This window comes from Quercus lobata, chromosome 3 (assembly GCF_001633185.2).
Source record: "Quercus lobata isolate SW786 chromosome 3, ValleyOak3.0 Primary Assembly, whole genome shotgun sequence".
NCBI lineage: Eukaryota > Viridiplantae > Streptophyta > Magnoliopsida > Fagales > Fagaceae > Quercus > Quercus lobata.
In genome coordinates, this window is record NC_044906.1 from 74329316 (window position 1) to 74344175 (window position 14860).

The 14860-nt window shown below is 30.6% G+C and overlaps 1 pseudogene; it reads right to left on the bottom strand.

The window, feature by feature from the left end:
- Nucleotides 1-6073: 6073 nt before the first annotated feature.
- Nucleotides 6074-10995, bottom strand: LOC115979088 (annotated as a pseudogene).
- Between the last annotated feature and the right edge of the window lie 3865 nt (nucleotides 10996-14860).

Genomic DNA, 14860 nt, shown 5'->3' on the forward strand with positions numbered 1-14860 from the left:
CACTGTGGCAAGAGAGATGGCACAATCAAGTCTCTTATTTCCTTCTGTTCACAGTTCACACTACACATCACTCTCTCTCTCTCTCTCTCCACACATTTGCGTTACAAAGTTTGGCTCCAACCACGGATAGGAAAATCACATTAGTCCTTGTAATGTACAATGCACATAACTTATTTAACTTCTTTTTTTTTTTTTGAAAAAGACATAACTTGGGGGGCATTTGGATACACATTATCTAATGTTAAATTTCTTTGCATAAGTAAGATGGGAGGCATTTGGAGGTGGATTCTCAGAATTTGGGCATAGTTGGAGTTTTGTAAAAATAAAGTAGTTGGGTTTGGAAGAAGTGATTAATTAAAAATAAAACTCATGGTTTGTCAAATTGAGGGTGGACCGGGTGGGGGTGTATTTTCACTATTTTGTCATCTCTTAATAAATATTAAATAGAGCTAGTGATTTAGTTCCTAAAGTAAATATTTATTGTTTTTTTTTTTCAATGTAAAATGTGGAAGACAATGTTGAAAAGTTTTAAATATTGAGACAGATAAAAGTTCTTTAAAATGAGTATTAAAAAAATTATGAATTTTCAACTAAGATTATCAATAAAAGATAAAATGAATATTTAATAGGCACTATGTACAAGTTATTCTTTACATTATAAAGGGAATGAGATTTTATTAGGGTCCTCATGTCAAATTCTTTACACTAAGATTAATGTTCCTTCCTCCCACATAATAGTAGGTCACACTAATTCAATTCTTGGTGAGGATCTACATTTATATGAGAGGAGAGATTGTTATTTTTGGAATATTCAAAAATTTTCTGCTTAACTCACAGTTGGAATAAATTTCTTTCCAAACTATCAAGTTTACCAAATATTATTATGATCTATCATTCTTTTGGAATATTGAATCAATTAGGCATTAGAAACTCATTAATTTATAAAGAGATGTTATAGTTTTTTCAATTATTAAATATAATTAAACAAATAACCATATAGATTTAACAGTGGATCGCAACTGATTGTTGCAAATTCTTGCATGTGATTAACCTATAATAGATATTTAATAAGAGTGTGAATTCAAGAAAATAGTAATTTAAAAAAAGTAACTAATTGATGTTATTTTTATGAAAGCAAAGTCAAATGTAGCATGAACCAAAACCATTTAGCAATAATATATATCTCATAAAAATATAATGTTAATTCAAGTACTAAATAAGCCAAAAATTTTACTTTATTTAACATCTATACAACAAAATTTAAGCAATCAAATCATCTATACAACAAAATTTAAGAAATCAAATCAACATATTATTTATATAAAGTAATTAGAAAAACACACATGCATATAAATAAATTTGCAAAAACAACCATCATTACTTACTGTAAAAATAATCCAATATTGACTTCAAAATGCACCAAGGAAAGCTTCCAAGTTAGTCTCAATATCAATTTCATCAAATATATGTTCATGTGGAGGTCTCCATAACTTCTTCTATATATAGGCTTCTTATGCCTTTGGCACATAAAAACATTTACCAACACAAAAGAAAGAACATGAGAAGAAATTAGGCAAAGAATTTGATGCTTACTTGTTCAAATGTTTATACTTATCTTTCTCATTTTCTCTTAACATTCACCAACACAAAAGAAAGAACATGAGAAGAAATTGGGCAAGGAATTTGATGCTTACTTGTTCAAATGTTTATACTTATCTTTCTCATTTTCTTTTATTATTATTATTATTATATCTAGACTTCAAACTAATATTTCCTCTTTTTTTTTTTTTTTTTTTTTTTTGTAAACATGTCCATACAATCTATTTATTTCTCATTCATTTATTATATTTCTTTATGCATCTCTATCTAGGTTATACACGCATGCATGAAAGTCCATCTTTTTGTTCCTTAGATATATTCTTTGAAAACATCAAGATGTGCTAGTTGGGATGCACACCTTTTGGCAATAAAATAGTAATTTGATGATGATAGATCAATCCTAATTATGTAATGTATTCTACACCCAAAAGAAGCATCATATATTGTATTATATTTTATTAATTATATGTGTAACTATATTAAAACATAGATGATAATCTATTAGTGGTTCTAATCTGAGCCATCAAAGATATCTCTTTTTTTACCAACTATTAACAATTTACCACTTGTTGTGAATATATTGTGTCCCTAGCTTTATTCATACGACTTAACTAATTGAATTTATTTTGTTATCTTTTATATTAACTAGCATGTAACTCCATGCAAATGCATGGATGCATTTAAAATTAAACAAGTTTTTTATTATAAAAATATAAATAATTAGTCAAATAATTTTTTTTAAAAAAAACATGTGACACATGCATTCGTGCATATATATATATATATAGATATATTTAAAATTAAACACAATTTTTATATAAAATATAAATAATTAGTCAAATTATTTTTTTAAAGTTAATATTATTAGTCACATATAAAAATTCTTACCTAAATTTAATACTACTTATGATCATTTTTTTTTTCTAATTTTTAATAAGATAGAATGTGTTGTGATTTTTATTTTATTTATTTTTTGAGAAACATGTGGTTATCTTTATTGAATATATGTAATTTTTTTTTAAAAATTTTTATAGTTAATTAATATTAGATTCTTAGTATTTTGCACTCATTAACTCACTTGACATAAATTTAAAAACTTAAGCAGACACATTAAACATACTTAAGTGGATAATTATGGTATAGTCCCCACGTAAATTTAAACATGTGCAAAACTAGATTGTAATTTCAAATTCTAATTCAAATTTCTCTAAGTTTTACCTATTAATATTAACTAGCCGTGAACCCGGTGTTGCACGTGATAATTATTTTTATGGTGGTTTTATTAAAAAAAATTTTACAATTTAAACTAATCTAATAATGAGTAATGTATTTCGTAATTATATTTTTATTTATTATAGGAACAAGCATAAATGTAATATAGGAACAATCCAAAACACCAAAAAAACGTAAACTAAAAAAAATTAATAAAATTTAACAATGATTAATTGAACCAATATTAGGATAAAATTTTGTTTTTGATAATCTATTAAGGTTATTTTCTTTGTAGAAATTATAATTTCGGCTGCTCAAAACATATTATCAAATAAACAATTATTAGCAAAATATAAGAATTAAATTTCTATACATGCATTGTTATAAAATAATAATAATAAAAATAAAATTACAAAAGCTAAAATTCGTCACCTATCCGATTATTTTCGTTTGGCTAACCTTTGTTTTTCTTTAAATAAATGGCATTATAGAGTACTTCTAATACAGCTATTAAGGGTACTTTGTCCACCACAAATGATTAGAAAATAAACAAAAATTAGTAAAGTCTCGTAATTTAACATCTAAATTGAGTACCATAAGAAATCATACTATGTAACATAATAAATACCAAATTATCCAAATCATGCTATATAATAGAATAATATTATATTTTTATATGCTATATTTAATTCTTTAGAACGCAATAGGATAACATTTAACAATCAAAGAGAATAAAATAAAATAAAAACAACAACAACAGCAATTTAAAAAACACAATTTAAAAAACAAAACTAAATCACATTAACCCAAAATAGAGTTTAAAAGAATATAAAAAATTATCAACCTAAAGTAGAGATGCAAGAAAAAAAAATCCACCAAAAAATTTAAAGAGAGAGAGAGAGAGAGAGAGAGGGAACCTTTTTTTTTTGTGAGGGAAAACTATGCATAGAATAGAAAAGATAGTGACCAAATTATAGTAAGAGGGTGTGAATAAGAAGAGACAAAAATAATGGAAGATGAAGGGAAAGAGGAAGAATGGTATTAATGTAGAGGGTAGTAGAGAGATGAAAAGATTGAAGAAGTAGTGGGGAGATGAAATGGTAAGGGAGAGAGAAAGGTTGGAGAAGTGTAAATATTAAAAAAATAAATGTTAAAAACAATTATAAGAAAATTGAAAAAAAAAAAAAAAACCCTAAAGCTTGAAAGGCTTCAACATTTTGTTTTTTTTTTTTTGGTTTTTTTTCCCTTTAAGCTGAAAAGGCTCACACAAAACCCTAAAATTGAACTAAAAAGGATTTGGATTGGACTTGATAGTAGAACTAAATAAATAAGAGGTAGACTGGATTAATTATACAGACTTATTATAGGGTGATAGTTGAAGTAAATAAATAAGTAGTGGGCTGCATTTATAGAGTTGAAAATTGTAAAAACCATTTTAAATTGTAGGAAAAAAAGAATGACGTGGCAGTTAATGTGGCGCAACATGAAAGCAGCAGCATTAAATGCTATACTTCAGCTTTTAGTAATATATAAATATATATATATTTAGATGACTTATAAATTTGAATTTTTTTTTAGTTATATAGTTATGTTTTTATGGTTTATTATATTGGACTCCTCATTTTCGATACTAAATTAATTAATTTAGCACAAAAATTTAAAAATTTAGATTAGATGAGACACGTGGCGCTTAATTAAACTCAAATTGAAATTCAATTTTTACACTAAATTAACTCACTTGGCACAAAATTCTAAAATTTAGATTAGATAAGATACATGGTGCAAAATTAGACTCTAATTGAATTTCAATTTGAAATTTAATTGGATTTTCTCTTTACTTTACCTATTATTATTATTATTATTATTATTATTATTATTATTATTATTATATAAATTAATGTGTAATTGATTTCTTTTAGATAAGTAGATTAGTAGCTGTAATAAATGTGTAACTTGGGTTCTAGTACATTTAACGTTTTTGCTTCAAAAGTTTAACAAATTGTTTTCCTTTTTGTGTGTGTGTTTCCTCTTTCCACTTTCTTTGTTTTTAAAAACATAAACATTGAGGTCAAAAAAAGAAAAACAAAAACGTTAGATTGACGTAAAAGAGAAAAGGAAAGAAGATTGAAAAAAGAAAAAGAAATTATGGTCTATAGGAATTCTTACCATCTCTTCATATATTCTTCCCTAATAATCAAGTAAATAAGCAAATATATAAAGATAAAAACACTTTAAAGAAATGAACTCTTTTATCTTTGCTTTGATTCTACTCAATCATTTAAAAAAATTAATTATTCCAAACTTGAATGCTATATCTTGTGTAACTTTCACTTCTTTTTTAAAAAAAAAGATATTAATGGCAACATTTGACATGATTAAGTCACACTAAAGATTACATTCAAGTTTGGAATCATCAATTTTTTAAAATGATTGAGTTGAATTTATGCAAAGATAATTGCCATTAAAATCTAGTACCTCTAATAAGCATAAAATATCAGTTAGTCCATTATGTTCTAGTTTATCAACGTCTAATATAACTCTAAATAATGTTATACCACTTGAGATCCGCTTATTTTGCTGATAGTATTGTAGATAACGGTAAAAGTTAGTTGAAATAGTACAGTAAGACCCATGAATAATACCAAAAAGTGCAGTAGAACCCATAAGTAGTAGCAAAAATAAACTGAATAATAAAATAAGTTGACAAAAATAATCTTTGCCAAATAGACACTTAATATAATTAAAATTTTGAAAATATTTAGTGTTAGATTACATGTTCTTTATGTTTTTAATATGCATTGAACTATGAACATTTTTGTTGGAAACAGTAGTTGTCGTCAATTGAACTATAAGACTTTTGACACAAAATTATAATTTAACTAGAAACATAATTGTTATATTCTCACGAATTTGATAGGAATGCATCTAATAAACCAAACTTGATAACTCTATATTTCCATGGATATGATTTATGGAATGGAAGATTCCACAAGTCAAATGGTCTCTAAACATTTAAAAATTCAAGATTTACCTTTCACATTCCCTAAATTAGGTGGTGAATAGATAGTTTCTCTCCAAGTGCAATGCAGAGTTTCAAGCTATGGTTATCAATTCCATAATAGTTTTAGAAAATAATTCTTGGATTATAGCTCCAAACATATCTTGACTTTTGAAAAAAAAACCTTGCTTATTGTGACAACCATTCACCAATTAGTCTAGTACTCAATACCACAATTTAATGGAGCTGATGTTTTAGAAATTATTTTGCTTATTCGAACACGGATTGGTGCTGTCGTACAAGCATGCGAAATTCATTTTTTTGCTGAAAATGGATTCAATGATGCTTGAATTTCTTCAAGTGTTCGCCCCTTAGTCTCTGGTACAAACTTTGCTACGAACAAAACAGTCAAGCCACATATGCTTGAGAATGTGAAGAATGTTCCTGAAAAAAGGTAAACATAAATTAAAAACTAAAGTGATCATATTGCAGTTTGCATCCAATATAACATCAATATTGAGAGATAAGACTAGCTTGGCATCACCTGCTGAGCTCCAATCCATTAGAAAGTTAAAAGCATATGATACAATCCAAGAACCTAACCAGCTAACCGATGTAACAAGGCTTCCAGCTGAGCCCTTCATGTTTATGGGAAATATCTGAGACAGATTCAACTCTATTTCAGCCAACAATAGGCCTTCATGGCAATTATTTTGATAATAAAAGACGGTTTTTCAAGTATGATAAGGTAAATCTACCTTTGACATTATAACCCAAAGAATTCCTCCCATGCCTAATGAGAAAGATCTTGTGTACACTTGATTGCAGAACCAAACAGACAAATTCAACTTAACCAATCTTTAAACCACTAAGAATCAGGCTCAAACCAACAGTTAACATCAACTGGTCTACAATGTTGGAATTATGACCCTCAAACCAATTGCACCATGAATATAGATTGAGAGCTGTAATAGATGACCAAAATCAGATCATAAAAATCCACAACTTTATGCAAGACCTTCTGAAATACTCATGCTTTCAAAGCAGCAAAAACTATTTCCAGATTGCTACTAATTGGTTAAATACAACCAATGGTAATGGTATTAAACAACATTCATTTTATGAGCGTTTAAACTTAATAGGATTTCCACACTCAAGAGTACTCAAAGACCATGGATAAAATGACGAAAGTTGGAGATAAAAGCAAAATAACATTTGTCACAGGCTGTTCTTTCTTTGGATGTTTTATAAGAAAAACAAAACTATCCTTGGGATAATTGCACTACTAGTACACCAACAAGTGCTAAAATTGGTGTTGTCTTGATCCATGTTTGAAGATCCTGCATAATTGAATCTTTATTCTATTAAGAACTATTCAACAAAACCAATGAAACTAGTATTCAAGAAAAATAGATTTTTTTGTAGAAAATACCTACAAGAAGAATGACAATCCCACAAGCAAGCAACCTAAGCAAGTTCTTGCTGCAGGAACCTGTGAATATAGTGGGATTCAAAATTATTTTCATTCAACTCCATTACACAGTACAGATTTCTTAACCTTCTTACCAATAGAAGTGGCCGCCTTCTAGATTTATCCATCAAAATTACCCCTAATGCTGTCATTGGGATCAGCACAAAATCAGTTAATCACTTAAAAAGCATTAAGCAGAAGCAAATGTTGGAATTCCACAAAGAGAGTCAAGAACCTGAACAATGACCATTGCTATGGTCCCAATACTACCCGAAAAGCCTGTCATTGACAAAGTATTCCTCTATTAACTTCAATTTCTTGTTAACTATAAGTAGCATTAAATAAGGGGGAAAAAAAAAGAAAAAGAAAAAAGACAATCCTTTTTCTACCAACTGATATGAATATAGCACTTGCATAAAATGCAATTCCATTGACGACTCCAAATTGTTGTAGTACCATCAAGCCAACTCCAACCTAACCCGCTTTTATGTTAGCCAAAAAGATTTAACCTATCTAAAAAATTTAAAAAACGTGCTACAAAGATTATGATACAAATGCTTAAAATAAGTGAGTAAGCAGATTTCCATTGAAATAAGTAAAAAATACTAGCTTCAGAAAGTAGTTGTAGGGTTTCTGTGTACTCTTGTAAAATGGTTTAAAAACCATGTCAATACTTGTTTCTAAGCAAAATTGTTGGAAAATATTTAAGACTGTGTCGAAGTATGTAATTTTTCTAGTTAAAGAGGAAACAAAGAGTTATTTTCTCATTGACATCTAAAGTCCAAAAGTCACTCTAATCTCAGTAGCTTTTGGAGTGATATCAGCATTCTGCCCCCTAAGGTGCTGTAGAGAAGCTTCACACTCTTTCTTTTGACCGATTTTTGCCTAAAAAATAATCATATGAGCATGTTAGTCAATGCTTGAATTTTCTTTTCCACATTGTTGCATTTAGATATCTTTGTCAAATCACATGTACTTGGCTAAAAAGAAGAATAATGGAAAAAGAAATGATTAGCGAAACTTTAACTCTTTGTTTTTTTTTTTTTTCTAGTTTTCAAATGCATTATCCAAAGAGCAGCTTTTGTTAGAATATTTACGTGTGAGTGGTGTGGCTAGTTGTAAGTTGTTTAGTTATAAGTAGTGAAGTCCCACATTGGATAATAATGACAAAAGTGAGTGATTAAATATAACATAATTAAGCCGAACCCATTGCCTCAAGCTTTTGGGTTAAGTGATGTTGCGATATGTTATTTAACTCCTCAGTTGGAGTCTCCCCAATGTGTTATCTCCCCGAAACCTTCCAAAAAAATCTTCTAATAAAATTTTGAATAACTCACCAGCCATCTTGGAGATTCTAGAATGAAGAATAGACCAAGAAGTTGTACTAGACATGGTAATGTTCCTGAATTAAAGAAAAAAAAAAAGTCTTACTAAGAAACTACCTTCAAATGACAAGAGTACAGGACAATAGCAGGGAAGCTTACCAATTCGAGCCAAAGTTCGCTAGTTCACAAAAACTCCAATTAGATATGTAAACAATACGCCACAACAAATCATTAACTATATGAGTGGCAATTAGTAGGTAAACAAGGCTGTCAGGGCAATGACTTACACAGTTTCCATATTCATGAGACTTTTGCCTTACCTGATGAACAATTGTAAACCCTACCTGATGATTCTTAGGTGTTATTTCTGCTAAATATATAGGTACCTGATTGCTATCGGGAACACAATTAATTTTACTGTTTACATGAAAGATAAATCATTGAAATTGCAATCTAACAAGTTACCACATAGGAAAGGAGTCCCATCCCACAACCTACCAACAGTCTCCCAAGGTCAAGCCACCAAGCACCCTTTCAACAAGCACCAAACATTTGACATTATGAAGTAGCTAAGATAACACATCTACTTACTACCAATTAATTCCTGAAATAATTTTGTGATATAGTTGTTTCTGATCATGTATGATCATCTAAACTTTAGTTTTATGTAAGAGCAACTACAAAATTACGATGCTGCCTCAATGATTTCCATTATCCTTATGTAAACATCTTTTCAGATAAAATGTAGGGGTTGTCATGCATGTGACATTAACATTGATGTTTGGAACTGCATATAACAGAGAGATGGGATTCAAAACCTTTGAGAATGCTTTGGCTAGCCACCCTGCCAGGCAGAATATCTCTGAAAAGCCCATTGTCTTCCTTGCAAAACAACCAACAAATTGAAAAACTAGTGAGCTGTGGAGTTTGAACGTTAATAATACCACCAGCAATGATTCCATGCTGAAGTACTTGCACCTCTTCTACCTATGTAATCTGCTATTTGGCCACTCACTATTGCACCTATCATTGCTCCAATTGTCAATATTGAACCAAAAAGTGAGTACCGCAGTATAACCAAAAGATGTTGAGAAAATCATATACAAAAATGTATAAGGCAAGCAAAAGATAGTTTAGGAAGCAATGCAACAAAAATGAATTTCGCATAAAGCAATACGATACAACATTTCACTTCATTTTGAAAGCTGAAACAGTGACTTCTATATGAAGATCAGACCAGTATCTCCAAGTCATATAGTCCTTACTACCAACTAAAATTATTCTCAGCATTCAAACTTTGAAATGTCATTAATCCTAAATGTTGTATGCCTTTTAATTGTATTTAATATTTCTCTAAGTCATAGTTGAACTTTATTCAAATTCTCCGATCAGAAAAACACAAGCTAGGTGATGAACTGTGTCTATGATCTTGCCATGCGGACATAATTTTCCAAACACAACCTTTCTTCTTTTTCCCTGTAGTAGAGCTCAAATATTGGTATCTTCACATGAAGATTTGTTGTCACAAATCACCATAATCCCAGACAATAGAAGCATAAATACTGAAATTTACACAAAATTTCAATGAAATTAATATTGAAATGGAAAAATGGTTATAATAATACAAATGTTATATTCATAGCAGAAGATGTTTCCAGAGCAAGATAGTTCAAATGCTTAAAAGTGTTCCAATGTGATAATATCATTTGCCAAAAGTAAAAATGCACTTTATAGTTTTACACCCACCTCTGCCACAGTAAGACCCAGGTCATCCATGATTCCAGACTGAGCAGGTGATGAATATCCCACCTACAAAATCAATTATACACCATTTTCAGTTCAGTAGTCAGCATATCAAATGTCTAGGCATCCCACATAGAGATACCCATCCCATTTATTGTCTTATTCAGTTATTCTCTCCAATGTTACAAAAACACTCCCTGCAATCCATTGACAAATCTATACCTCAATCATTTAGATGCATTTGGCATTCAACTAATATATTTTCTATCATGGCCTAGTAGCATAGAAAACATTGTGGCTCTTCAAACTGTAGTGATGATTCAGAAATTAATAATTTTTCATAGAATTTGAGTTCTCTACAGATTTGAAAATTTTGGCACTCATCATAAACACATCAAAATCTTTGCAGACAATATCCCTGGATCAAGGACCATGTGGACTAAAGAGAGTGTGGACCATTCTATGCTAAAGTAAAATTTCACTTACAGCTGTGCCAAAAACATAGGAACCAGAGACAGCAACCAAAGTGCTAAGCACGACCACACCTGTGGCTGAGGAAGATCCACTCTGACTCTCACCACCATCATCACAACCAGAATTGTTGGCACCACCAAGATGGTCACCACAGCTATATAGTTGATGGTAAAGAAATGGTATGTACAGTATGAATTAAAACTTCAATTTGTTTTTCAAACACAAAGAGAGGAAGAGACAAAGAAGTGTGGAATTTATGAGTTTGACGGATAGAGATAATGAGATATTGAGCTGGAGAAAGTGGAGATGAAGTGTTTAGAGGGGACCCATGTGGAGTTCATCATTGGAAACTTTTGTCGGTATTTATTTAATTTTATTCTTGGATGTGGTGCTATCTTTGTCCTTATTCTCCTTATTACAGATTTAGATAAAGTGCCAGTATTTTCATCATGTGTAGGTGCCTGAATAAAAAAAAATTTAAAATAAATTGAAGGATTATACTTTTTTTTTTTTTTTTTTCTACAATCCTCTTGTCTAGTTGGAAAGCCCATTGAATGCCCAGTAAGGCGTAAATGAACAAAATTGTTTATAAATAATTTGGGTTTAGTTCGATAAAAAGTTCGTTTATATTTGTTTATTTATAAATAAATCAAACTTAAAACTTTAATTTTAGGCATAAATAAGTAAAAAGTGATTAAATTCACTTTTTTTCAATTACTTTTGACTTAGAGTTGCTTCATAAGGTGTGGTTTCTAACCAATTGTTTTATCCCTTGAAGTTATCAACCTTTTAAAATTACAATTTTGAAATCAAGTTTTTGAGATAAATGATAATTTATGAAAAACTTATTACATTATTTCCAATTTATAAATTCAATAGAAAGCCACCAAGTTGTATTACAAAATTAGCAATTTGCTACACTATGGTGGTTTTTTGTGATATTCTTAGATTTTAGATGGTTAGCCTTTCTTCTAAGTGGTGTTCTGAAGCAAATAACTTCAGAATGGCAACTTAACTATTGTCAATGTGCTTGAAACATTGTGTTCCCAGAATTATCAATTGCAGTCTTTTTTTCTTTTTAAAAATTCGTAAGCTATAAAACCATTAAATTAGTTGGCGAAAATTAATAATTTGATATCATGCATCATGAAAATAACATAAACAAAACTTGATGATAATAGGATGTTTACAATAACCTTGATAAAGGTGTGCATGAATCTCACAATACTTGATTATGAAAAGATGATCTTCCCCACCAAATAAATAAGCTGATTTCTCCCAAAATGTTTCCAATAACATTTTTCTTTGCCATGAAAAATTGTTAAGTGGTTTATTGGGTAGAATAAGTAACTGAACTAAGAATCGTGATGCATGAGATAACCCCACAACTGAACATACTTAAACAGTATATATTCACAAGTGGAAGTTTGCTTTATAGGGTTTTTAGATTTCAGTTGAACTAAGATGAACAAATTTTCTTATGTCTTAAGGGTTTGAGATTTTATGCTGAGGATTGGTAAATGATGCATGAATTTCTTCTAGTGTTTGCCCCTTGGTCTCTAGTACCAGCTTTACAATAAATACAACAGCTAAACCACAAATGACTGAGAATATGAAAAATGTTCTTGAAGTATCATAGCCAAAATAATCATGATTAGTTACCACATAGAAACCACGAAATTGGAAAGTAAAAGTGAAGATGTGTGGTGGGTGGGGTGCTACTTATGAGTTACCTACTAAACTCCATGCTATCATAAACTTGAAGACGTATACAATAATCCAAGCAAAGGACCAGTGTGCCGAAGTCACTAGGCTTCCAGCTATACCCTTGATGTCTATAGGATATATCTGAAATGAAATCATCCTTCAAAATCAAAGTTCAATCTTATCTATAATCTTGCTTGTCCTATGAAACTCTTACACTTATATACTATCATGAAAAGGGAATTACGGATTCCCCCCCCCCCCCTCTTTTGTGTCATCTTTCTAAATGGCCTTAAGTACCCAATTTATAGATACATCTTGTGTGGTTTAGTACTACAGAAAGGAAAAAGGATAGAAGGAATCAAACTATGATTGAGTTCTATAAGTTTATAATCCTTGCAAATTCTTTCTTACCTAACATGTTATTGAAGCATTGGATGATAATAAGAGTTAAGTTCATAATCCACTTCAAGGAATGTTGCTATTAGAGAGAGCCTAATGCTGTCACAAATAGTTAAAGCCAGTTTTCTCTTACAATATGTAGTGATCATTGAGAGCAACTTTGGATGTGCAGAAGGTTATTAAATTTTGAGTTCAGAGTTCAATAAGTTACATACCTATGACATTATAACCCAGGGTAATCCTGCCATGCCTATTGCTTGAGACATACTAAATACCTGCACAAATTGTTTATTGGTCAAATAAATACATGTCATCTGATCTACTAGTATATGACAACTTGGCTAATAAATACAAGGCATTTGTAGCAATGGAGTTAAATAGCTATAATGTTATTTTAGCTCCACCAAAATATCAAAAAGGGCCACACAGCAATGCAGGCATAGCAATAATTTTTAGCTGAACTGCTACAGTGCACATCTATCTATAGATGTGCACTGTAGCAGTCATCTAAAAAAGAAAAATTTTTTATTCAGCACTCCCAATTAAAATAATACATTTATTTTTTTTTATATATGTGTACTTTAGCAATTATCTAAAAAAATAATAATTTTTTATTCAGCACCCCGAATTAAAATAATACGTTTATTTTTTTTCATTCTTCTATACTTCATCTCACCGTCCAATCTCTCATCACTCTCAAGCTCCCATCTCTCCATCTCACCTCCCTCAAACTATCCGGTTCACTCTCACCATCTCTCAAGCTGACCGACGCCGTCCCAGCCGAAGCTCGACCCACCGCCGCCTCATCCCTCAGCTCGCCGGCCAGCCAGAAAAACAGTAGCAGGGGAGCAATAAGTGCTGAAGTTCTGCTACTCATATTTGTATTTATCGAGATCGAGGGGAGGTTGTTTTTGGAAGATTTTGATGTCTCTGACTGAGGGACCAAAAATTTCATCGGAGGTTCGTTTGAGAGATTTTTGTTTCTCTTTTCTCTGTTTTTGAGTTCTTTGTCGTAAGATTACTTCTCCCTCTTTAGTTAGCTTTGATTTTTTATTGTGAAATCTTTTATGAAATTTTGGGTCTAGAGAGGTTAGAAGTGAATGGTTTTTATTTTTTTTATTTTTGAGAGTGTTCTTTGGCAAATTCTTTGATGCATTAATTGATATCTTTGGTTGAAATTTGCTGTGGGGCTGTAGGATTGATAAATTATGTACTCGGACCAATGCCTTCCCGAAAATGGCATGTGTGACAGTGTGGGTCTCTCCATTATTTGGCTTTGTTGCCGAATCGTGTCTTTGCTGAAGACTTTTGATTCTTCTTCTTTGTTTAGATTCTGAATTCTGTGGTTCTTAAACTTTTGATTTTTTTTTTCTTATGTGGGTTTGATGGCTGTGGTGGTGGCGATGGTGGTTGTTGTGGCTATGGTTTGGTTGTACGGTGTTTGATTTTTTTTTTTTTTTTTTCCTGTGGGTTTGGTGGCTGTGGTGGTGGCGATGGTGGTTGTTGTGGTGGTTGTGGGTGTGGTTGTGGTGGTGGCTGATGGTAGTGGTGGTTGTGGATGGTGCTGGGTTGTTTTTTTTAGGGTAGTGGGATATATTATTTTATTATAGGAGATATATTATTTTATTGTGATGTTTATATTATTTTATTACGTTGATAGCTAAGATCTACTGTAGTATGTGTGTAGGTATAATAGATAAAGTAACTTTTGGTGGAGATGCTCAATCAAGTGGAAAACAAACATAATAAATTGCTTATTTTCCTTTGCTAATAGGTGATAAGAGGGATTCTTTTTTTTTTTTTTTTGGTAAACTATAAGAGGGATTCAAGTCTTAGAAGACTATTACTTGAATCCATTTTCATCCAATATAAGCTCAGAACTTAGAATATACTAAAGCATTTTAAATCCCCACATATATTCTAGTTGGCACT